Here is a 25,818-nt window from a genome sequence, read left to right as displayed (position 1 = left end):
AAAGCACTGAGCTGATTTCCCTGTGCTATGCAGCTGCTTCCCACTAGCTATCTACCTTACGTCTGGTAGTGTATATATGTCCATGCCTCTCTCTCGCCCTGTCACAGCTCACCATTCCCCCTCCCCATATCCTCAAGTCTGTTCTCTAGTAGGTCTGTGTCTTTATTCCTGTCTTACCCCTAGGTTCTTCATGACATTTTTCTTTCTTAAATTCCATATATATGTGTTAGCATACGGTATTTGTCTTTCTCTTTATGACTTACTTCACTCTGTATGACAGACTCTAGGTCTATCCACCTCATTACAAATAGCTCAATTTCATTTCTTTTTATGGCTGAGGATATATGTGCCACATATATATGTGCCACATCTTCTTTATCCATTCGTCCGATGATGGGCACTTAGGTTGTTTCCATCTCCGGGCTATTGTAAATAGAGCTGCAATGAACATTTTGGGACATGAGTATTTTTGAAATATGGTTTTCTCAGGGTATATGCCCAGTAGTGGGATTGCTGGGTCATATGGTAGTTCTATTTGTCATTTTTTAAGTAACCTCCATACTCTTCTCCATAGTGGCTGTAGCAATTCACATTCCCACCAGCAGTGCAAGAGTGTTCCCTTTTCTCCACACCCTCTCCAGCATTTATTGTCTAGACTTTTTGATGATGGCCATTCTGACTGGTGTGAGATGATATCCCATTGTAGATTTTATTTGCATTTCTCTAATGATTAATGACGTTGAGCATTCTTTCATGTGTTCGTTGGCAGTCTGTATATCTTCTTTGGAGAAATGTCTATTTAGGTCTCCTGTCCATTTTTGGATAGGGTTGTTTGTTTTTTTCTTATTGAGCTGCATAAGCTGCTTGTAAATTTTGGAAATTAATCCTTTGTCAGTTGCTTCATTTGCAAATATTTTCTCCCATTCTGAGGGTTGTCTTTTGGTCTTGTTTATGGTTTCTTTTGCTGTACAAAAGCTTTGAAGTTTCATTAGGTCCCATTTGTTTATTTTTGTTTTTATTTCCATTACTCTAGGAGGTGGGTCAAAAAGGATTTGCTGTGATTTATGTCATAGAGTGTTCTGCCGATGTTTTCCTCTAAGAGTTTGATAGTTTCTGGCCTTACATTTACGTCTTTAATCCATTTTGAGCTTATTTTTGTGTATGGTGTTAGGGGGTGATGTAATCTCGTACTTCCACATGTACCTGTCCAGTTTTCCCAGCACCATTTATTGAAGAGGCTGTCCTTTCTCCACTGTACATTCCTGCCTCCTTTATCAAAGATAAGGTGACCATATTTGCGTGGGTTTATCTCTGGGCTTTCTATCCTGTTCCATTGATCTATCTTTCTGTTTTTGTGCTAGTACCATACTGTCTTGATTACTGTAGCTTTGTAGTATAGTCTGCAGTCAGGGAGCCTGATTCCTCCAGCTCCGTTTATCGTTCTCAACATTGCTTTGGCTATTCGGGGTCTTTTGTGTTTCCATACAAACTGTGAAACTGTTTGTTCTAGTTCTGTGAAAAATGCCAGTGGTATTTTGATAGGGATTGCATTGAATCTGTTGATTGCTTGGGGTAGTAGAGTCATTTTCACAATGTTGATTCTTCCAATCCAAGAACATGGTATATCTCTCCATCTATTTGTATCATCTTTAATTTCTATCATCAGTGTCTTATAATTTTCTGCATACAGGTCATTTGTCTCTTAGGTAGGTTTATTCCTAGATATTTTTTTCTTTTTGTTGCAATGATAAATGAGAGTGTTTTCTTGATTCCACTTTCAGATTCTTCATCATTTCTGTATAGGAATGCCAGAGATTTCTGTGCATTAATTTTGTATCCTGCCACTTTACCAAATTCATTGATTAGCTCTAGTAGTTTTCTGGTAGCATCTTTAGGATTCTCTATGTATAGGATCATGTCACCTGCAAACAGTGACAGTTTTACTTCTCCTTTTCCGATTTGGATTCCTTTTATTTCCTTTTCTTCTCTGATTGCTGTGGCTAAAACTTCCAAAACTATGTTGAATAAGAGTGGTGAGAGTGGGCAACCTTGTCTTGTTCCTGATCTTAGAGGAAATGGTTTCAGTTTTTCACCATTGAGGACGATGTTGGCTGTGGGTTTGTCGTATATGGCCTTTATTTTGTTAAGGAAGGTTCCCTCTATGCCTACTTTCTGGAGGGTTTCTATCATAAATGGGTGTTGAATTTTGTCGAAAGCTTTCTCTGCATCTATTGAGATGATCATATGGTTTTCCTCCTTCAATTTGTTAATGTGGTGTATCATGTTGATTGATTTGCATATACTGAAGAATCCTTGCATTCCTGGAATAAACCCCACTTGATCATGGTGTATGATCCATTTAATGTGTTGTTGGATTCTGTTTGCTAGTATTTTGTTGAGAATTTTTGCATCTATGTTCATCAGTGATATTGTTCTGTAGCTTTCTTTCTTTGTGACATCCTTGTCTGGTTTTGGTATCAGGGTTATGTTGGCCTCGTAGAATGAGTTTGGGAGTGTTCCTCCCTCTGCTATATTTGGAAGAGTTTGAGAAGGATAGGTGTTAGCTCTTCTCTAAATGTTTTATAGAATTCACCTGTGAAGACATCTGGTCCTGGGCTTTTGTTTGTTGGAAGATTTTTAATCACAATTTCAATTTCAGTGCTTTTGATTGGTCTGTTCATATTTTCTATTTCTTCCTGATTCAGTCTTGGCAGGTTGTGCATTTCTAGGAATTTGTCCATTTCTTCCAGGTTGTCCAATTTATTCGCATAGATTTGCTTGTAGTAATCTCTCATGATTCTTTGTATTTCTGCAGTGTCCGTTGTTACTTCTCCTTTTTCATTTCTAATTCTATTGATTTGAGTCTTCTCCCTTTTTCTCTTGTTGAGTCTGGCTAATGGTTTATCAAGTTTGTTTATCTTCTCAGAGAACCAGCTTTTAGTTTTATTGATCTTTGCTATCGTTTGCTTCATTTCTTTTTCATTTATTTCTGATCTGATTTTTATGATTTCTTTCCTTCTGCTAACTTGGGGTTTTCTTGTTCTTCTTTCTCTAATTGCTTATGGTGCAATGTTAGGCTGTTTATTCGAGATGTTTCCTGTTTCTTAAGGTAGGATTGTATTGCTATAAACTTCCCTCTTAGAACTGCTTTGGCTGCATCACATAGATTTTGGGTCGTCATGTCTCCATTGTCATGTGTTTCTATGTATTTTTTGATTTCCTCTTTGATTTCTTCAGTGATCACTTCGTTATTAAGTAGTGTATTGTTTAGCCTCCATGTGCATGTATTTTTTTTTACAGATCTTTTCCTGTAATTGATATCTAGTCTCATAGTGTTGTTGTCGGAAGAGATACTTGATATAATTTCAATTTTCTTAGATTTACCAAGGGTTGATTTGTGACCCAAGATATGATGTATCCTGGAGAATGTTCCATGAGCACTTGAGAAAAATGTGTATCTGTTGTTTTTGGATGGAATGTCCTATAAATATCAATTAAGTCCATCTTGTTTAATGTATCATTTAAAGTTTGTGTTTCTTTATTTATTTTCATTTTGGATGATCTGTCCATGGGTGAAAATGGGGTGTTAAAGTCCCCTACTATGAATGTGTTACTGTCGATTTCCCCTTTTATGGCTGTTTGTATCTGCCTTATGTATGGAGGTGCTCCTATGTTTGGTGCATAAACATTTACAATTGTTATATCTTCTTCTTGGATCGATCCCTTGATCATTATGTAGTGTCCTTCTTTGTCTCTTCTAATAGTCTCTATTTTTAAGTCTATTTTGTCTGATATGAGATTTGCTACTACTTTTGGTTTGCATTTGCATGAAATATCTTTTTCCATCCCCTTAATTTCAGTCTGCATGTGTCTCTAGGTCTGAAGTGGGTCTCTTGTAGACAGCAAATACATGGTCTTGTTTTTGTATCCATCCAGCCAATCTGTGTCTTTTGGTGGGAGCATTTAGTCCATTTACATTTAAGGTAATTATCAATATGTATGTTCCTATTCCTATTGTCTTAATTGTTTTGGGTTCGTTATTGTAGGTATTTTCCTTGTCTTGTGTTTCTTGCCTAGAGTAGTTCCTTTAGCAGTTGTTGCAGAGCTGATTTTGTGGTGCTGAACTCTCTCAGCATTTGCTTGTCTGTAAAGATTTTAATTTCTCTATCAAATCTGAATGAGATCCTTGCTGGCTAGAGTATTCTTGGTTGCAGGTTTTTCTCCTTCATCGCATTAAATATGTCCTGCCAGTCCCTTCTGGCTTGCAGAGTTTCTGCTGAAAGATCAGCTGTTAACCTTACGGGGATTTCCTTGTGTGTTATTCGTTGTTTTTCCCTTGCTGCTTTTAATATGTTTTATTTGTATTTAATTTTTGACAGTTTGATTAGTATGTGTCTTGGCGTATTTCTCCTTGGATTTATCCTGTATGGGACTCTCTGTGCTTCCTGGACTTGATTAACTATTTCCTTTCCCATATTAGGGAAGTTTTCAACTATAATCTCTTCAAATATTTTCTCAGTACCTTTCTTTTCCTCTTCTTCTTCTTGAACCCCTATAATTCGAATGTTGGTGCGTTTAATGTTGTCCCAGAGGTCTCTGAGACTGTCCTCCATTCTTTTCATTCTTTTTTTTTTTTCTGCTGTGCAGTAGTTATTTCCACTATTTTATATTCCAGGTCACTTATCCATTCTTCTGTCTCAGTTATTCTGCTATTGATCCCATCTAGAGTACTTTTAATTTCATTTATTGTGTTGTTCATCGTTGTTTGCTTCATCTTTAGTTCTTCTACGTCCTTGTTAAATGTTTCTTGCATTTTGTCTATTCTATTCCAAGGTTTTGTGTCATCTTTACTATGATTATTCTGAATTCTTTTTCAGGTAGACTGCCTATTTCCTCTTCATTTGTTAGGTCTGATGGGCTTTTATCTTGCTCCTTCATCTGCTGTGTGTTTTTCTGCCTTCTCATTTTTCTTATCTTACTGTGTTTGGGGTCTCCTTTTTGCAGGCTGCAGGTTCGTAGTTCCCTTTGCTTTTGGTGTCTGTCTCCAGTGGGTAAGGTTGGTTCAGTGGGCTGTTTAGGCTTCCTGATGGAGGGGATTAGTGACTGTGTGCTGGCGGATGAGGCTGGATCTTGTCTTTCTGGTGGGCAGTTCCACGTCTGGTGGTGTGTTTTAGGGTGTCTGTGGAATTATGATGATTTTATGCAGCCTCTAGGTAATGGGTGGGGTTGTGTTCCTGTCTTGCTAGTTGTTTGGCGTAGGATGTCCAGCACTGTAGCTTGCTGGTCATTGAGTGAAGCTGGATGCTGGTGTTTAGATGTAGATCTCTGGGAGATTTTTGCCATTTGATATTATGTGGAGCTGGGAGGTCTCTTGTGGACCAGTGTCCTGAAGTTGGCTCTCCCACCTCAGAGGCACAGCACTGACTCCTGGTTTCAGCACCAAGATCCTTTCATCCACACAGCTTGTAATAAAAGGCAGAAAATGTAGAAAGAAAGCATTAGTAGAAGAAGAAAGAAAGAAAGAAAGGAGAGAGGGAGGGAGGAAGGAAGGGAAAAAAAGAAAGAAAGAAGATAAAGTAAAATAAAATAAAGAAAGATAAAATATAATAAAGTTATTAAAATAAAAAAATAATGACTAAGAGAAAAAAAAATGGACGGATAGAACCCTAGGACAAATGGTGGAAGCAAAGCTATACAGACAAAATCTCACACAGAAGCATACAAATACACACTCACAAAAAGAGGAAAAGGGAAAAAATCATAAATCTTGCTCTCAAAGTCCACCTCGTCAATGTGGGATGATTCTAGGAGGGAAGGAAGGAAAGAAAGAACGAAGATAAAGTAAAATAAAATAAAGTTAATAAAATAAAAAGTAATTATTAAGAAAAAAATTCAAAAAAAAAAAAAAACCGGATGGATAGAACCCTCGGACAAATGGTGGAAGCAAAGCTATGCAGACAAAATCTCACACAGAAGCATACACATACACACTCACAAAAAAGAGGAAAAGGGGAAAAAATCATAAATCTTGCTCTCAACGTCCACCTCCTCAATTTGGGATGATTCATTTTCTATTCATGTATTCCACAGATGCAGGGTACATCAAGTTGATTGTGGAGCTTTAATCCGCTACTTGTGAGGCTGCTGGGAGAGATTTCCCTTTCTCTTCTTTGTTCTCACAGCTCACAGAGGCTCAGCTTTGGATTTGGCCCCGCCTCTGCTTGTTGGTCACCGGAGGGCATCTGTTCTTCACTCAGACAGGATGGGGTTAAAGGAGCTGCTGATTCGGGGGCTCTGGCTCACTCAGGCCTGGGGGAGGGAGGGGTACAGATGCAGGGTGAGCCTGCGGCGGCAGAGGCTGACGTGACATTGCACCAGCCTGAGGCACTCTGTGAGTTTCCCGGGGGAGTTGTCCCTGGATCCCGGGACCCTGGCAGTGGCCGGCTGCACAGGCTCCCCGGAAGAGGGGTGTGGATAGTGACCTGTGCTCGCACACAGGCTTTTTAGTTGCGGCAGCAGCAGCCTTAGCGTCTCATGCCTGTCTCTGGTGTCCACGCTTTTGGCTTCAGCTCGCGCCCGTCTCTGGAGCTCCTTTAAGCAGCGTTCTTAATCCCCTCTCCTCGCGCACCAGGAAACAAAGAGGGAAGAAACAGTCTCTTGCCTCTTTGGCAGGTCCAGACTTTTCCCCGGACGCCCTCCCAAACAGCCGTGGCGCACTAACCCCCTGCAGGCTGTGTTCACGCCACCAACCCCAGTCCTCTCCCTGCGCTCCGACCGAAGACCGAGCCTCAGCTCCCAGCCCCGCCCGCCCCTGCGGGGGAGCTGACAAGCCTCTCAGGCTGGTGAGTGCCTGTGGGCACCGATCCTCTGTGCGGGAATCTCTCCGCTTTGCCCCCCCCCACCCCTCTTGCTGTGCTCTCCTCCACGGCTCTGAAGCTTCCCCCCTCCGCCACCCACAGTCTCTGCCTGCGAAGGGGCTTCCTAGTGTGTGGAAACCTTTCCTCCTTCACAGCTCCCTACCGCTGGTGCAGGTCCCATCCCTATCCTTTTGTCTCTGTTTATTCTTTTTTCTTTTGCCCTACCCAGGTACGTGGGGGGTTTCTTGCCTTTTGGGAGGTCTGAGGTCTTCTGCCAGCGTTCAGTAGGTGTTCTGTAGGAGTTGTTCCATGTGTAGATGTCTAGTTTCTTTTTTAACAAAATATTAGTAAACATCTTTCCAGTATAAAGTTTCCCCCAAATTCAGAGATTCAAACAATGGATCATTTCCTTCACAACAGTGGCTCAGGCATTTTTGAGTCACAGGCCTTTTTATAAGTCTGCTGAAAGCCTTGTGTCTTCTGCCCGGACAAATACACAGAGACACAGGATGGTGTAAAATTTCCCTGGGTTCACAGGCCATCTAAAGCCCATATGGTTCCCCTTAGGCTAGGAAGCCCTGTTTCATACAATGAGCCTCATGATTCCTTCTGCTAGGAATGTCTATTACACCATACGATATAAGAAGCAAAGTGTGACAAAAAGTGAACCTCTGAGAATCTGATTGAAGACATATGTAATAAAAGATTTAAAGACTTTTAAGTTTTAAAAATCTTAATGGAATACTTGCTGTCTTCACACATAAGTCATAACAATAAGCTAACTAATCATATACATGGTACTTACTTGCCCAACCACTTCTGAATTTGAGCTAAAATCAGGGCTCGATGATGAATAACTTCTAAGTTTCCCCTTGGCATCTTAAAATAAATAAATCAAATAAATAACATTTAATTAAAATAGAAAAAAATTAAATACCCAGGATATACAACTTTACCTAACTCTTCTTAGAGAACTAATACAACACTGTCAAATGAGCATACTTTTGGCAAAATTTAGTTGTGTTTAAAATTTATTTTGACTTTTAAGAGAAGTTTCCCTCTTAGCCTTACTGGGCAGAGCCTGTATTAACATTCCTTTGTATAAAGCTAACAGAGAACTTAGCAAGGAAAGGCTTATAATAAATTAATACAAATGGTAAGAGAGCCTAAAATATAATCCACAAGAATTCTGTTTTGTATTTACTGCCAAATGACTATCAGAAATATAGCCTGAAAAATCAGCTTACCTGTAATATAAGCTTTGTGTCCTGGGGCACAACAGTGACAATGCATGAACCCCTCTCCACCTTCCGCAGAGATTCCCCATTAGACACAGGACAAGCCACTCTCCATTAACTGCAGCTGAAACTGCACATTATCCAAAGTAGAAGGAAGCAATTAACAACTAAGCCACACTGCTCTCTCACTCAGCCTCAAGACCATTAGCCCCTCTGATAAACAACCTTATCCCAGAATCTTGTGCTCTCTCACAGAGCCCTCATGCACATGCCCATACACAACTTCTCAACTGATACGGAAAACACAGGGAGGATTGGGTAGCTTCTCTCTGTCTTCTTGTACGGATAAAGCTATGATCGTATCAGTGAAAGATTCCCTGTTTCCAAGTTATCAATAGAAGCAAAGCAAATAAGTGGGCTATTTTTATTTTCATAAGAAAATTGTGTGCATGCACACACATACACACTGGGTGGGGTGGGCATGGAACACAAAAAAAAGTGCGGCCGATTTCCTACAAACCATGAGATGGAGTCCTTCAGATATACAATAGAGGGTTGCCACAGTGAGAAAAGAAAGATTACAAAGAAGATTGAGCATATTGCCAGTTTGGTGCCTACATGGTAATTCAAAGTAAAATATTAGTTATATTAAAAAATTTCCTGAAAATTTTTGTTTACCTTAGGATGTGCTGCTTAAGGAAGGACCTCCTTCTCTGTGCTAACTGGTGTGGAGTGATTCAACTGAGATATTATGTTGAGATTAGGGGCTAAGTAAATGAACTTGAAAAGTTTTCTCCAGTCTAGGACTCCATGATAAACAGCAACAAATTGTATGCAACAATCTTAAGTCATCAAGACTTCAAAGGACAAATGATATTACAGCAGGGACTATTTTCTATTTCATACACTGAAAACTTACTTTTCAATGAAGCATCTCTCAGGCAAAAACAGTGTTAAGTATGGGAATGAGTCGTTAACAATAAAAACTCACCATGTACTGCAAATGATGTGATATTTGAAGCAACCTACAAAAGGTCGGGGAGGCAAAGGGGAGAGTTAGCTATATTACCTGGAGCCAAGACTGAGAAAGATCCAGTGTCAGAACAAGCCTTGATACCTCAGTGTCACTGATGAAAAAGCGACATCTGTCAGTCAGGCCAAGGACACATTCCTTCAAAGAAATAAAATATGAAATTACAAACAATTCTAACCAAACTAGTTAAACCAAACTCTTCTATTACATGGCTCCATTGCCCTATGATTTCACATCTAGGTCCTTGCAATGGGGACTTAAGATGCCTAAGATGTGGTTGGTCTAGTGCAAAGTGGACTATGGCGCATCCAGTGCATCAGCAAGCCCTGCCATTTCTATCTCCTACGCATGTCTCAAACATATCACCTTTCGGCCCTCACTGCCTCCACTCACAGCCACTTCAACTCTCGTCCCTTTCAACCTACTCTCTACTGGGCAGCCAGAATAACCTTTCAAACCATGAAGCACATCACACTACTCCCTGATTAAAATCATCAGTTTCCCAATCTATGTTAAATGAGCAAAGCCACACTCCTTCCCATGGCCTATCACTAAGGTCTAGCCATGGCTTCCATTAGGTTCCTGGAATAAGCTGAGCTCTTTCTAAGCTCACAGTAGGTACAGTTCCTCCTCCCTGGAACACTCTCCCTTTCTCAGAGATAGAGCTTTCTTTTTCTTCACACTCAGCACATACACCACCACCTCCTAGAGGCTTTCCCAGACCACCAAAAGTTGGTCTCCCCATCCTCACAGCTACCATCCTCTAACTAGCCTCAAACACTTCTCTATTCTCTACCATTACACCCTGCTCATTTACTTCATTCTCCTATCAGAAGGGACAGCCATACCTGTATTGATAGATTAAAAATTCCAGAAGGGCAGGAATTAGTCAGCTGTTTGGTTTTGTAACCACTGTGTCCTACCACCTGCCACAATTATAGGCATTCTAATATTTGATGAATGATAACCTACTGAATACTAGTTTCAAGATTACATTTCTGTTGTCCCCAAAAGTTACTTATAAAACTAACTTTGAATGTTGTGTACAACTGGAGATAAATGTCTGCCAGTTGCATTTTTCTATTTTTGAATTTATACTTCCAAGGAAAGGAATCAACTAACTACTACATGCCAGGCAATCTCTTAATCCCATTTCAGAGATTGAGAGGCTGAGACTCAGGAAACTTCTCATTGTTGACAGTGAGTAACTTCTCATTGTTGCCTTGAGATTTAGTGGACACTCAGGTCCACCTCCAAAGCACACACTCTTTCTACTTAATGCTATCACTTTCTGGGTCACTGCTCTAAGTGGTAAGTTTTTCTGCCTTGTGTTTACTTACCTCTCCTCCAATCATGGCCAATTCGGTCTGTGCGCACAGATAAGGAAATCGAACAAGAAATTCACCAGGGTTCTTCCATGGTTCAACAGCCAGAGAGGGTGATTCTGCAGGATTGGCAGATGAGGTTTACCAAGAGCTGATCTTCTCTTTGTAAAAAACAAAAAAAAAACAAAAAACTGTTACACTAATACTTGCTAAAATGCTTAACATGCAATTTAAATCATTTTCCAAATGTGTTTCAGAAACTCATTAAAGTACTCCAGTTCATTACAAGAGAAAATACAGGGAGAACACACCTGCTAATTCCACTCTATAGATTAGGGATAGTTTTTCAGGGTAGTTAAAAGACCTAATAACCACCGCAGCACTGATAAGATACAAGTATATGTGCTCAAGAATTAAATATCTACGTAAGCCATAAACATGCTTTCCTAACATTTTGATACTCACCCCAAAGGTACTTAATTATCTGACCACCAGCCACCTGCAGTGCTACTGACTTGGTCTTGGAGTTGCAGCACAGACGGATTATGACCCCATCCACTGTCACAGATGAACTGACAAGAGTAAAAAAAAAAAAAAAAAAGGGAAATGAGGAAGGCTTGAACAGACCATTTTTCTCAAAAGTACTGACATTTCATTGATTTTGCAAAACAGAAAAAGATATAATTTTCCTTTGGTGCTGCACTGCCTATTTCAATATAACATAAATATAATAAATGCACACCCATATGTATATACACACTAATAGATAAACTATTGCAAGTGCAAGCCCAAGTAAAGCAATTACCTGTCACATGACATTATTTTCCACAATGTCAATAAACTAGGTGTCTACATTGTGAGGTCATCACTCCTATTCTGGCAGAAACTTTATATAACTTATTGCAACTTATTTCAATTTACTGCATTAAATAAAGCAGTGATTCTGTAGGAAAGTGAGCACACTTAATACCTCTATTGCTATTATATTAATTCATAGAAATCTGTGGGTCTCCCTTAATGGGAAGAGGGGAATCTGTTATTGCCATTTTAGTTTTTCCTGAGTCAATGAACCAAGAGTAGACATGTCTTAAAGGAAGTGGAAGAGGTACGATAAAAGCAAATGGTGCCAATGCTAACATTTATTCAAAGAGTTCTTAACAAATCTACAAAAAACCCCAAAATGCCACAAATTTGGGGAAGATAAATTATCTGACAAGTTAAGGGAATAGACTCTGGAGGTGCAATGGCTAGAGTTGGATTCTGGCTCCACCTGCGTTATCTCAGGCAAGTTACTTAAACTGCTCTGTGCCTCAGCTGCCTCAGCTGTACAATGAGGGCGCCAAACAGTACATACTTCAGAGAGGTATTGTGAGAAATAAGTGAGTTAATATAGGAAATGCACTTAAAAGAGTACCTTTTACAAAGCACAAGCTATAGTAAATGTAAGCTATAAGCTGATTGGGGGACTACATATTCATCAAAGACATTAACATTTTGCATGAACAAAACAGTCTTCTTTGAGAAACAAAAGTCAAAGCAGCAGAAATATATTTTAAATGACTTCTCACTTCCTTTACAGCAAATGAGATGACGGCATCTACCTTTTACAAGATAATGATAAAAAAACTTCAAATTTGGAGTAGTAGAAACATGCATAATTTAGGCATTTCTAATGTAAATTGCTCTGTTTTCCAAAGGAAGCCCTGTTAAGTCTGCATGCAGCTAGCACATATTCTGCATCCAGACATATTCACAAAACCTTCTTAAAAATATGAAGCATTATTGGGATTTCCCTCGTGGTCCAGTGGTTAAGACTCCACACTCCCAATGCAGGGAGCCCGGGTTCAATCCCTGGTTGGGGAACTAGATACCGCATGCCACAACTAGAAAAGATCCTGTGTGCCGCAACTAAGACCTGGCGCAGCCAAAATAAATCAAAAATAAATAAATACTTTTTAAAAACATGAAGCATTATCATTCAAAGATTAGAAGTTAATGACTGCATTTGGAATATGCTTTATGTATACAATAAAGACAGGTTCCTAATTTTGCAACAACGGTTTTCAAAACTTCAAGCTAACCAGTAGACCTTTAATTACATGTGAATCTGGGGATTACTATCAATGTATGCCTAAGGTGCCGAGTTTTGACACTAGAAACCTGAGGATTTCTCGGAGCTGTCCAGACAATGCTATCTGCTGCACAACAGGGCTTGCAATACAGAAAACAGCATCCATTAATGAAACCTGTTACATGACAAAGATGCAGTCAGGAATCAAAATGAAACTCAGGGCCAGGGAGCTATGAAATTTTAGCAAAGAAAAATAGAAGAGGCTTTCTAGTAATAAATGCAATCAAGTGCCAAACAAAATGTATAGGAGGCCGGAAGACGTATTTTGAAGTCACTAAATCAAAATGAAGTGCATATGTATAGATCTCATAATTGATTTTAATAACTAACAAGGGTAATTAGAGTGGCTAATTCTCATAGGCTAATAATTACTCTGCTGGAATGTAAGTATAAGCTGAATTAAAATTCTTAACACACCTTAAAAATGTTTTGCCTCATCTATTGGTATTTGTGCTATTTTTCACCAATTCTTGATGCATTTTAATCTATATTTTGACATGACTAAAAACTAGACTTAACCCTCTTGCTAAGTATGTCTAAAAAGGAAGCCACTGCCCCTCAACTCTGCTCAGTGGAAGTAAAAAAAAAAAAAATAAAGTCCTAGGCTCATAAAAGACAGAAGCCTAACTCTATCCATATATTAACACATGGAATACAGGGAATTGTTGGAATGCCTAATATTGAGCTGTCCCTGCTTGTTATCCATCTCAGAAAGGGCCACAGTCAGATGGTGAATGACAGAGCTTGGGGTGGACTGACTGTGGCTCACAGCCAGGAAAACGTCTTCCTGAACCCAGGTGAGAAGGCTGAGCTTCAGTTGGTTTACTTCTTCATCTTCACTCTTCTCAAACTGAATTCTGTTTTAAATATTGAAGAATTTTCAAAACATGACTAAGACTTCAACATCACCGAGATTTTCCTGAATGAAGAATGAACCACTTTATATACAGTCAACTCCTTATTTGGAGGGACAAAACCTGAGGTAATGCCCAATACTAGAAAATCCAAAAATAATGTTTGCCTTGTTTAAGAATATGTTTTTCTAGTATTTAAAATTAAGTACCTTATACTCTGAGATCTTTAGATTTGAAGAGAACATTTCAAGAAACTGACTACAGAAGAAAAACTGACTGCCCCAGGTCCTACACTAATAAACCCCAGGAGTGTTTCATTGTTACCACTTACCAGCATTCAAACCAGGCTCCAGCAGATATTTAGGCCTCAGTTGAATGGATCCTTTCCTAAGCATCTCATATCAAAATGAGTAATTAGTTTGGGCGATGATTTCTTTGCTGCTAATGCCTTCCTCCTGTAGCATTCAGACACTGGAGGAGGGCTACTTCACGCGGCAACTCACAATGGCTACTTCCTGCCTTTCAGCTCAAGCAGCAGATCCTCAGCGGGCACTGAAGAAGCTGAGGCACTAGTCTGATCTTCCTATTCAACCAGCTCTCCCTGGACTCAGTCTCTCCACTGCATTCAGCCCCACACAGGAGCACTCCTGCCTCGGGTTCTCACTGACACTCTTCTGCCCACCACACCCAACATTCTCAATCCTTCTCTGGCAATCCTAAACCTCTCTCTTTTTCAAAGTTCAAGGTAATTTATTTATGCCCTTCATGAAATCTTCTCTAAATGACTTAGAGCTATCCTTCTCACAATCTTTTAAAACATGAAACTATATTCTCAGTTGCCTCACGCTTTCTAGTTTGCCTTAAATCTGTCCTCTAAACTTTCAAGTCTGTGAAGTGAAATAATCCATGTACATGCTCTTTGAAAAATTACTAAGCATTATACAGACAGCTCCCAAATCATACACAGGTAGGAAATATATTCATTTATTAAATATATTGCATATAATGACATTTAAGAAACATATTATTTGTTATATTCAGTTATTGGCTCATTATTCCCATTAATTTAGAAATAAATGTTCCCAGGAGACAAAGTAGTGCAGTAATTAAGAACATGGGCTTGGGGGGGGAAGCTTCAGAGCCACGGAGGACAGCACAGCAACAGGGGTGCGGAGGGCAAAGTGGAGAGATTCCCTCACGGAGGATGGGTGCCGGCCAGCACTCACCAGCCTGCGAGGCTTGTCTGCTCACCCACCAGGGTAGGTGGGGGCTGGGAGCTGAGGCTCCAGCTTCGGAGGTCGGATCTCAGGGAGAGGACTGGGGTTGGCTGCATGAACACAGCCTGAAGGGGGCTAGTGCACCACAGCTAGGCGGGAGTGTGTCCGGGGACAAGGTCTGGAGCTGCCGAAGAGGCAAGAGACTTTTTCTTGCCTCTTTATTTCACGGTGCACGAGGAGAGGGGATTATGAGCGCCACCTAAAGGAGCTCCAGAGATGGGCACAAGCCACAGCTATCAGCGAGGAACCCAGAGATGCGCATGAAATGCTAAGGCTGCTCCTGCAGCCACCAAGAAGCCTGTGTGCAAGCACAGGTCACTATCCACACCTCCCCTCCCAGGAGCCTGTGTAGCCCACCACTGTCAGGGTCCCGTGATCCAGGGACAACTTCCCGGGAGAACACACAGCATGTCTCAGGCTGGTGCAATGTCATGACGGCCTCTGCCGCCACAGGCTCGGACTGCATTCCGCACCCCGCCCTCCCTCCCTGCCCACCAGCCCCCACTCCCCAGCTTGAGTGAGCCATAGCCCCCTAATAAGCTACTCCTTTAACCCCATCTGGTCTGAGCGGGAACAGATGACCTCAGGTGACCTACCTGCAGAGGTGGGGCCAAATCCAAAGCTGAACCCCAGGGGCTGTGCGAATAAAGAAGAGAAAGGGAAACCTCTCCCAGCAGCCTCAGGAGTAGCAGATTAAATCTCCACACTCAAATCGATGTACCCTGCATCTGTGGAATACCTGAATAGACAATGAATCATCCCAAATTGCGGTGGTGGACTTTCGGAGCAAGGATATATATATATTTTTTGCCTTATTCTCATTTTGTGAGTGTGCATGTGTATGCTTCTGTGTGTGATTTTGTCTGTATAGCTTTGCTTTTACCATCTGTCCTAGGGTTCTGTCTGTCCATTTTTTTTAGTATAGTTTTTAGCACTTGTTACCATTGGTGGATTTGTTTTATGCTTTGGTTGCGCTCTTCTTTCTTTCTTTCCTTTTTTTAAATTAATTTTTAATAATTATTTTTTGTTTTTATCTTAACAACTTTATTATATTTTTTCTTTCTTTCTTTCTTTTCTTTCTTTCTTTGTTTCTGTCTTTGCTTCTCTCTCTCTCTCTCTCCCTCCCTCCCCCCTCTCTCTTTCTTTCTTTCTTTTCTTCTCCCTTTTCTTCTTAGCCGTGTGGATGACAGGGTCTAGGTGCTCCGGCCAGGTGGCAGGCCTGTGGCTCTGATGTGGGAAATCTGAGTTCAGGACATTGGTCCACCAGAGACCTCCCAGATCCACGTAATATCAAACGGTGAAAATCTCCCAGAGATCTCCATCTCAAGGCCAAGACCCAGCTCCACTCAATGACCAGCAACCTACAGTGCTGGACACCCCATGACAAACAACTAGCAAGACAGGAACAAAATACCACCCAAAAGCAGAGAGGCTGCCTAAAGTCATAATCAGATCACAGACCCCCCAAAAAACACCACCAGAGGCGGAACCTCCCACCAGAAAGACAAGATCCAGCCTCATCCACCAGAACACAGGTACTAGTCCCCTCCACCAGGATGCCTACACAACCCACTGAACCAACCTTAACCACTGGGGGCAGACACCACGGACAATGGGAACTACGAACCGGTAGCCTGTGAAAAGGAGACCCCAAACACAGTAATTTAAACAAAATGAGAAGACAAAGAACCACACAGCAGATGAAGGAGCAAGATAAAAACTCATCAGACCAAACAAATGAAGAGGACATAGGAAGTCTACCTGAAAAAGAATTCAGAGTAATGATAGTAAAGATGATCAAAAATCTTGGAAATAGAAAGGAGAAAACAGAAGAAACATTTGACAAGGAACTAGAAGAACTAAAGAGCAAACAAGCAATGATGAAAACACAATAAATGAAATTAAAAATTCTCTATAAGGGATCAATAGCAGAATAAATGAGGCAGAAGAACAGATAAGTGACATGGAAGACAAAATGGTGGAAATAAGACTGCAGAACAGAATAAAGAAAAAAGAATGAAAAGAATTGAGGACAGTCTCAGAGACCTCTGGGACAACATTAAACACACCAACATTCGAATTATAGGGGTCCCAGAAGAAGAAGAGAGAAAGAAAGGGACTGAGAAAATACTTGAAGAGATTACAGTTGAAAATTTCCCTAATATGGGAAAGGAAATAGTAAATCAAGTCCAGGAAGCACAGAGATTCCCATAAAGGATAAATCCAAGGAGAAACACGCCACAACACATATTAATCAAACAATCAACAATTAAATAGAAAGAAAAAATATTGAAGGCAGCAAGGGAAAAACAACAAATAGCACACAAAGGAATCCCTATAAGGTTAACAGCTGATCTTTCAGCAGAAACTCGGCAAGCCAGAAGGGAGTGGCAGGACATATTTAAAGTGATGAAAGGGAAAATCCTACAACCAAGATTACTCTACCCAGCAAGGATCTCATTCAGATTTGATGGAGAAATTAAAACCTTTACAGACAAGCAAAAGCTGAGAGAGTTCAGCACCACCAAACCAGCTTTACAACAAATGCTAAAGGAACTTCTCTGGGCAGGAAACACAAGAGAAGGAAAAGACCTACAATGACAAACCCAAAACAATCAAGAAAATGGGAATAGGAACATACATATCGATAATTACCTTAAATGTAAATGGACTAAACGCTCTCACCAAAAGACATAGACTGGCTGAATGGATACAAAAACAAGACCAGTATATATGCTGTCTACAAGAGACCACTTCAGACCTAGGGACACATACAGACTGAAAGCGAGGGGATGGAAAAAGATATTCCATGCAAATGGAAACCAAAAGAAAGCTGGAGTAGCAATTCTCATATCAGACAAAATAGACTTTAAAACAAAGACTATTACAAGGGACAAAGAAGGACACTACCTAATGATCAAGGGATCGATCCAAGAAGAAGATATAACAATTGTAAATATTCATGCACCCAACATAGGAGAACCTCAATACATAAGGCAAATACTAACAGCCATAAAAGGGGAAATCGACAGTAACACGATCATAGTAGGGGACGTTAACAACCCACTTTCACCAATGGAAAGAACATCCAAAATGAAAATAAATAAGGAAACACAAGCTTTAAATGATGCATTAAACAAGATGGACTTAATTGATATTTATTGGACATTCCATCTAAAAACAACAGATTACACTTCCTTGTCAACTCCTCATGGAACATTCTCCCAGACAGATCATATGTTGTGTCACAAAACAAGCCTTGGTAAATTTAAGAAAACTGAAATTGTATCAAGTATCTTATCCGACCACAATGCTATGAGACTGGATATCAATTACAGGAGAAAATCTGTAAGAAATGCAAACACAGGGAGGCGAAACAACACACTACTTAAAAACCAAGAGATCACTGAAGAAATCAAAGTGGAAATCAAAAACTACCTAGAAACAAATGACAACGAAAGCAAACGACCCAAAACCTATGGGATGCAGCAAAAGCAGTTCTAAGAGGGAAGATTATAGCACTACAATCCTACCTTAAGAAACAAGAAACATCTCAAACAAACAACCTAACCTTACACCTAAAGCAATTAGAGAAAGAAGAATAAAAAACCCCAAAGTTAGCAGAAGGAAAGAAATCATAAAGATCAGATCAGAAATAAATGGAAAAAAATGAAGAAAACGATAGCAAAGATCAATGAAACTAAAAGCTGATTCTTTGAGAAGATAAACAAAATTGATAAAACGTTAGCCAGACTCATCACGAAAAAAAGGGAGAAGACTCAAATCAATAGAATTAGAAATGAAAAAGGAGAAGTAACAACTGACACTGCAGAAACACAAAAGATCATGAGAGATTACTACAAGCAACTCTATGCCAATAAAATGGACAATCTGGAAGAAATGGACAAATTCTTAGAAATGCACAACCTGCCAAGACTGAATCAGGAAGAATTAGAAAATATGAACAGACCAATCACAAGCACTGAAATTGAAACTGTGATTTAAAATCTTCCAACAAACAAAAGCCCAGGACCAGATGGCTTCGCAGGCAAATTCTATCAAACATTTACAGAAGAGGTAACACCTATCCTTCTCAAACTCTTCCAAAATATAGCAGAGGGAGGAACACTCCCAAATTCCTTCTACGAGGCCACCATCACCTTGATACCAAAACCAGACAAGGATGTCACAAAGAAAGAAAACTACATGCCAATATCACTGATGAACATAGATGCAAAAATCCTCAACAAAATGCTAGCAAACAGAATCCAACAACACATTAAAAGGCTCATACACCATGATCAAGTGGGGTTTATTCCAGGAATGCAAGGATTCTTCAATATATGCAAATCTATCAATGTGATAAACCATATTAACAAATTGAAGGAGAAAAACCATATGATCATCTCAATAGATGCAGAGAAAGCTTTTGACAAAATTCAACACCCATTTATGATAAAAAACCCTGCAGAAAGTAGGCATAGAGGGAACTTTCCTCAACATAATAAAGGCCATATATGACAAGCCCACAGCAAACATCATCCTCAATGGTGAAAAACTGAAAGCATTTCCACTAAAATCAGGAACAAGACAAGGTTGCCCACTCTCACCACTCTTATTCAACATAGTTTTGGAAGTTTTAGCCACAGCAATCAGAGAAGAAAAGGAAATAAAAGGAATCCAAATCGGAAAAGAAGAAGTAAAGCTGTCACTGTTTGCAGATGACATGATCCTATACATAGAGAATCCTAAAGATGCTACCAGAAAACTAGTAGAGATAATCAATGAATTTGGTAAAGTGGCAGGATACAAAATTAATGCACAGAAATCTCTGGCATTCCTATATACTAATGATGAAAAATCTGAAAGTGAAATCAAGAAAACACTCCCATTTACCATTGCAACAAAAAGAAAAAATATCTAGGAATAAACCTACCTAAGGAGACAAAAGACCTGTATGCAGAAAATTATAAGACGCTGATGAAAGAAATTAAAGATGATACAAATAGATGGAGAGATATACCATGTTCTTGGATTGGAAGAATCAACATTGTGAAAATGACTCTACTACCCAAAGCAATCTATAGATTCAATGCAATCCCTATCAAACTACCACTGGCATTTTTCACAGAACCAGAACAAAAAATTTCGCAATTTGTATGGAAACACAAAAGACCCCGAATAGCCAAAGCAATCTTGAGAACGAAAGAAGGAACTGGAGGAATCAGGCTCCCTGACTTCAGACTATACTACAAAGCTACAGTAATCAAGACAGTATGGTACTGGCACAAAAACAGAAAGATAGATCAATGGAACAGGATAGAAAGCCCAGATATAAACCCACGCACATATGGACACCTTATCTTTGATAAAGGTGGCAGGAATGTACCGTGGAGAAAGGACAGCCTCTTCAATAAGTGGTGCTGGGAAAACTGGACAGGTACATGTAAAAGTATGAGATTAGATCACTCCCTAACACCATACACAAAAGTAAGCTCAAAATGGATTAAAGACCTAAATATAAGGCCAGAAACTATCAAACTCTTAGAGGAAAACATAGGCAGAACACTCTATGACATAAATCACAGCAAGATCCTTTCTGACCCACGTCCTAGAGTAATGGAAATAAAAACAAAAATAAACAAATGGGACCTAATGAAACTTCAAAGCTTTTGTACAGCAAAGGAAACCATAAACAAGACCAAAAGACAAGCCTCAGAATGGGAGAAAATATTTGCAAATGAAGCAACTGACCAAGGATTAATCTCCAAAATTTACAAGCAGCTCACAGAGCTCAATAACAAAAAAACAAACAACCCAATCCAAAAATGGGCAGAAGACCTAAATAGACATTTCTCCAAAGAAGATATACAGACTGCCAACAAACACATGAAAGAATGCTCAACATCATTAATCATTAGAGAAATGCAAATCAAAACTACAATGAGATATCATCTCACACCAGTCAGAATGGCCATCATCAAAAAATCTAGAAACAATAAATGCTGGAGAGGGTGTGGAGAAAAGGGAACACTCTTGCACTGCTGGTGGGAATGTGAATTGGTTCAGCCACTATGGAGAACAGTATGGAGGTTCCTTAAAAAACTACAAATAGAACTACCATATGACCCAGCAATCCCACTACTGGGCATATACCCTGAGAAAACCAAAATTCAAAAAGAGTCATGTACCAAAATGTTCATTGCAGCTCTATTTACAATAGCCCGGAGATGGAAACAACCTAAAGTGCCCATCATCGGATGGATGCATAAAGAAGATGTGGCACATATATACAATGGAATATTACTCAGCCATAATAAGAAACGAAATTGAGCTATTTGTAATGAGGTGGATAGACCTAGAGTCTGTGATACAGAGTGAAGTAAGTCAGAAAGAGAAAGACAAATACCGTATGCTAACACATATATATGGAATTTAAGAAAGAAAAATGTCATGAAGAACCTAGGGGTAAGACAGGAATAAAGACGTAGACCTAGTGGAGAACGGACTTGAGGATATGGGGAGGGCGAAGGGTGAGCTGCGACAGGGCGAGAGAGAGTCATGGACATATACACACTAACAAACGTATTAAGGTAGATAGATAGTGGGAAGCAGCCGCATGGCACAGGGATATTGGCTCGGTGCTTTGTGACAGCCTGGAGGGGTGGGATAGGGAGGGTGGGAGGGAGGGAGATGCAAGAGGGAAGACCTATGGGAACATATGTATATGTATAACTGATTCACCTTGTTAATAAGCAGAAACTAACACACCATTGTAAAGCAATTATACCCCAATAAAGATGTTAAAAAAAAAAGAAATGGAAAAGGAGAAGTAACAACTGACCCTGCAGGTATACAAAGGATCATGAGAGATTACTACAAGCAACTCTATGCCAATAAAATGGACAACCTGGGCGAAATGGAAAAATTCGTAGAAATGCACAACCTTCCAAAACTGAACCAGGAAGAAATGGATTATATGAACAGTCCCATCATAAGCACTCAAATTAAAACTGTGATTAAAAATCTTCCAAGAAACAAAAGCCCAGGACCAGATGGCTTCACAGGCGAATCCTATCAACCGTTTAGAGAAGAGCTAACACCTATCCTTCTCAAACTCTTCCAAAATATAGCAGAGGGAGGAACACTCTGAAACTCTTTCTACGAGGCCACCATCCCCCTTATATCAAAACCAGACAAATATGTCACAAAGAAAGAAAACTACAGGCCAATAACCCTGATGAACACAGATTCAAAAATCCTCAACAAAATACTAACAAACAGAATCCAACAGCACATTAAAATGATCATGCAATATGATCAAGTGGGGTTTACTCCAGGAATGCAAGGATTCTTCAATATACGCAAATCAATCAGTGGGATACACCATATTAACAAACTGAAGGAGAAACACCATATGATCATCTCATAGATGCAGAGAAAGCTTTTGACAAAATTCAACACCCACTTATGATACAAAACCTCCAGAAATCAGGCACAGAGGGAACTCACCTCAAGATAATAAAGGCCATATATGACAAGCCCACAGCCAACATCGTCCTCAATGGTGAAAAACTGAAACCTTTTCCGCTAAGATCAACAACAAGATAATGTTGCCCACACTCACCAGGATTATTCAAAATAGTTTTGGAAGTTTTAGCCACAGCAACTGGAGAAGAAAAAGAAATAAAAGGAATCCAAGTTGGGAAAGAAGAAGTAAAGCTGTCTCTGTTTGCAGATGACATGATACTATACAGAGAGAATCCTAAAGATGCTACCAGAAAACTACTAGAGCTAATCAATGAATTTGGTAAATGAGAAAGATACAAAATTAATGCACAGATATCTCTTGCATTCCTATACACTGAGGATGAATAATCTGAAAGTGAAATTAAGAAAACACTCCCATTTACCATTGCAACAAAAACAATAAAATATCCAGGAATAAACGTACGTAAGGAGACAAAAGACCTGTATGTAGAAAATTATAAGACACTGATGAAAAAAATTAAAGATGGTACAAATAGATGGAGAGATATACCATGTTCTTGGATTGGAAGAACCAACATTGTGAAATGACTATACTACTCAAAGCAATCTACAGATTCAATGTAATCCCCTCAAACTACCAATGGCATTTTTCACAGCACTAGAACAAAAAATTTCACAATTTGTATGGAAACACAAAAAACCCCGAACAGCCAAAGCAATCTTGAGAACGATAAACGGAGCTGGAGGAATCAGGCTCCCAGTTTTCAGACTATACTACAAAGCTACAGTAATCAAGAGAGTATGGTACTGGCACAAAAACAGAAATATAGACAATGGAACAGGATAGAAAGTCCAGAGATAAACCCACGCACATATGGTCACCTTATCTTTGATAAAGGAGGCAACAATATATAGTGGAGAAAAGAGAGCCTCTTCAGTAAGTGCTGCTGGAAAAACTGGACAGCTACATGTAAAAGAATGAAATTAGAACACTCCCTAACACCTTACGTACAAAAAAACTCAAAATGGATTAAAGACCTAAATGGAAGGCCAGACACTATCAAACTCTTAGAGGAAAACATAGGCAGAACACACTATGACCTAAATCACAGCAAGATCCTTTTTGACCCACCTCGTAGAGGAGTGGAAATAAAAACAAAAATAAATAAATGGGACCTAATGGAACTTAAAAACTTTTGCACAGCAAAGGAAACCATAAACAAGAGCAAAAGACAACCCTCAGAATGGGAGAAAGTATTTGCAAATGAAGCAACTGACATAGGATTAATCTCCAAAATTTACAAGCAGCTCATGTAGCTCAATAACAAGAAAAAAACAACCCAATCCAAAAATGGGCAGAAGACCTACATAGACATTTCTCCAAAGAAGATACACAGATTGCCAACAAATACATGAAAGAATGCTCAACATCATTAATCATTAGAGAAATGCAAATCAAAACCACAATGAGGTATCGCCTCACACCAGTCAGAATGGCCATCATCAAAAAATCTACGAACAATAAATGCTGGAGAGGGTGTGGAGAAAATGGAACCCTCTTGCACTGTTGGTGGGAATATAAATTGATACAGCCACTATGGACAACAGTATGGAGGTCCTTTCAAAAACTAAAAATAGAACTGCCATACGACCCAGCAATGCCACTACTGGGCATATACCCTGAGAAAACCATAATTCAAGAAGAGTCATGTACCATAATGTTCATTGCAGCTGTATTTACAATAGCCAGGACAGAAATGGAAGCAACCTAAGTGTCCATCGACAGATGAATGGATAGAGAAGATGTGGCACATATATACAATGGAATATTACTCAGCCATAAAAAGGAACGAAATTGTGTTATACGTAGTGAGGTGGATGGACCTAGAGTCTGTCATACAGAGTGAAGTAAGTCATAAAGAGAAAAGCAAGTACCGAATGCTAACACATATATATGGAATCTAAAAAAAATGATCATGAAGAACCTAGGGGCAGGACGGGAATAAAGATGCAGACCTACTAGCAAATGGACTTGAGGACACAGGGAGGCGGAATGGTAAGCTGGGACAAAGTGAGAGAGTTGCATGTACATATATACAGTACCAAATGTAAAATCAGTAGCTAGTGGGAAGCAGTCGCACAGAACAGGGAGATCAGCTCGGTGCTTTGTGACCACCTAGATGGGTGGGAGAGGGAGGGTGGGAGGGACGGAGACGCAAGAGGGAAGAGATATGGGGATATATGTATATGTATAGCTGGTTCACTTTGTTATAAAGTGGAAAGTAAAAAAAAAAAAAGAACATGGGCTCATTAAACAGAACAGAATCAAATTCTGGATTCTCACAGAAATGGACTTATAATTAATAATTTGGCTTCTGGGTCATTTTACAATGCCTATAATGTACCTGAGGTATTCAATTATATCCAACTGTTCATACTATCGTTTCCATAGGAAAATGAATTCTGATTTCCAACCTGAGAGCCTCGAAACACAGCAGCCAAAAGTTCTGCACTGTAGGATGAGACAAACTAGAGACTGCATTAGGTCAGCCGCACATTAACAATGTACGTATCCTCATCTGTGTAGGCAAATGCACTGTGCTCTATCATCTGCATCTCCATCTTTCCCACGGGATATTCCCTGTTGAAAACCCCCCAGGGATGGTGGGGGAATGGGTTCTAAGTCAGCTTAAGACTTATGCTCCATTGCCACCCATCAGCATATATGACATTCAGATATATAGGTAACTGACTTCCCCAACCAGGCTGAAAAACCAGGGCCCAGGTGTTGTATCTACTTCTTGTTCCACTGAGCAACAGGCACAGGATAAGATAATAACAGTTGGCTGAATTTAGGACTAAATGCTGGCTGCTTCTGTGCCCAGAGTTCCAAGGCAACTAAGAACAACCTACGTGTATCTCTTGTCCTGATGAAGTGTTCTAAGAGAAATGTTAAATCCATTTCCACCCACAGCTCCCAGTTTCACCGTAGAGTCTACACTTGGACTATCACCTAGGGGGAAAAAATGCAAATACTATCATAGTAAGCTACAAACATTTTTCCTGATACCACGGATATGGGGTCCTGCATTTAATGGGTTCTAGAAGGTAATCCACTTTACAAATAAAGCAATCTAGAAAATAACCACATCTCAACCTCTTTCTTAAATTTCTGCCTACCTTTCAGGCTGAGAATTCAAAACTTATTTGAAAACAAGGCTACCACTGCCATGTGCCAGTATAACTTACGATACAACCATAGAATTCACAAATTACAGGTTCTCCAAGTACATCAGGAAAGCAACTAGAAACTGCGAGCAACAGGACTGTGGAAGGACAACTAGATTAGACGCTAAAACACCTAAGTAGAGGTCCTTGTCCTTTCTTGCTCAAGCAGACTGCAAACCCTCTGGCATTCTGTTTCCTCATCTATAAAACAGAAAAACTCCACCTCTGACATAGCTCCTAGGAAAGCTGTGAGATCAACTGAAAATATGTGCAATGGCAATGAAAACTGTAAAACATGTTAAGGATGTAATGAGATACTACGTTCTTTCTAGGATTGAGAATTATTCTTAAATAACTAACCCTTCAAGTTCAACAAAGCAAAAA

The 25,818-nt window shown here is 39.7% G+C and overlaps 1 long non-coding RNA gene across 1 annotated transcript in view; it reads left to right on the top strand.

Annotated features, from left to right (window-relative positions):
• The window catches only part of LOC125963020 (uncharacterized), a 63,624-nt gene extending 43,755 nt beyond the window's left edge, over positions 1-19,869 (top strand). The window contains exon 2 of the long non-coding RNA XR_007474780.1: positions 19,311-19,869. This is a non-coding gene — a long non-coding RNA (uncharacterized LOC125963020). The remainder of the gene's footprint in view (positions 1-19,310) is intronic.
• The last annotated feature ends 5,949 nt before the right edge of the window (positions 19,870-25,818 follow it).

Source organism: Orcinus orca, chromosome X (assembly GCF_937001465.1).
Source record: "Orcinus orca chromosome X, mOrcOrc1.1, whole genome shotgun sequence".
Classification (NCBI taxonomy): Eukaryota; Metazoa; Chordata; class Mammalia; order Artiodactyla; family Delphinidae; genus Orcinus; species Orcinus orca.
The sequence above is the reverse complement of the archived record's forward strand: the minus strand, read 5'-3'. Positions and strand labels throughout refer to the sequence as shown.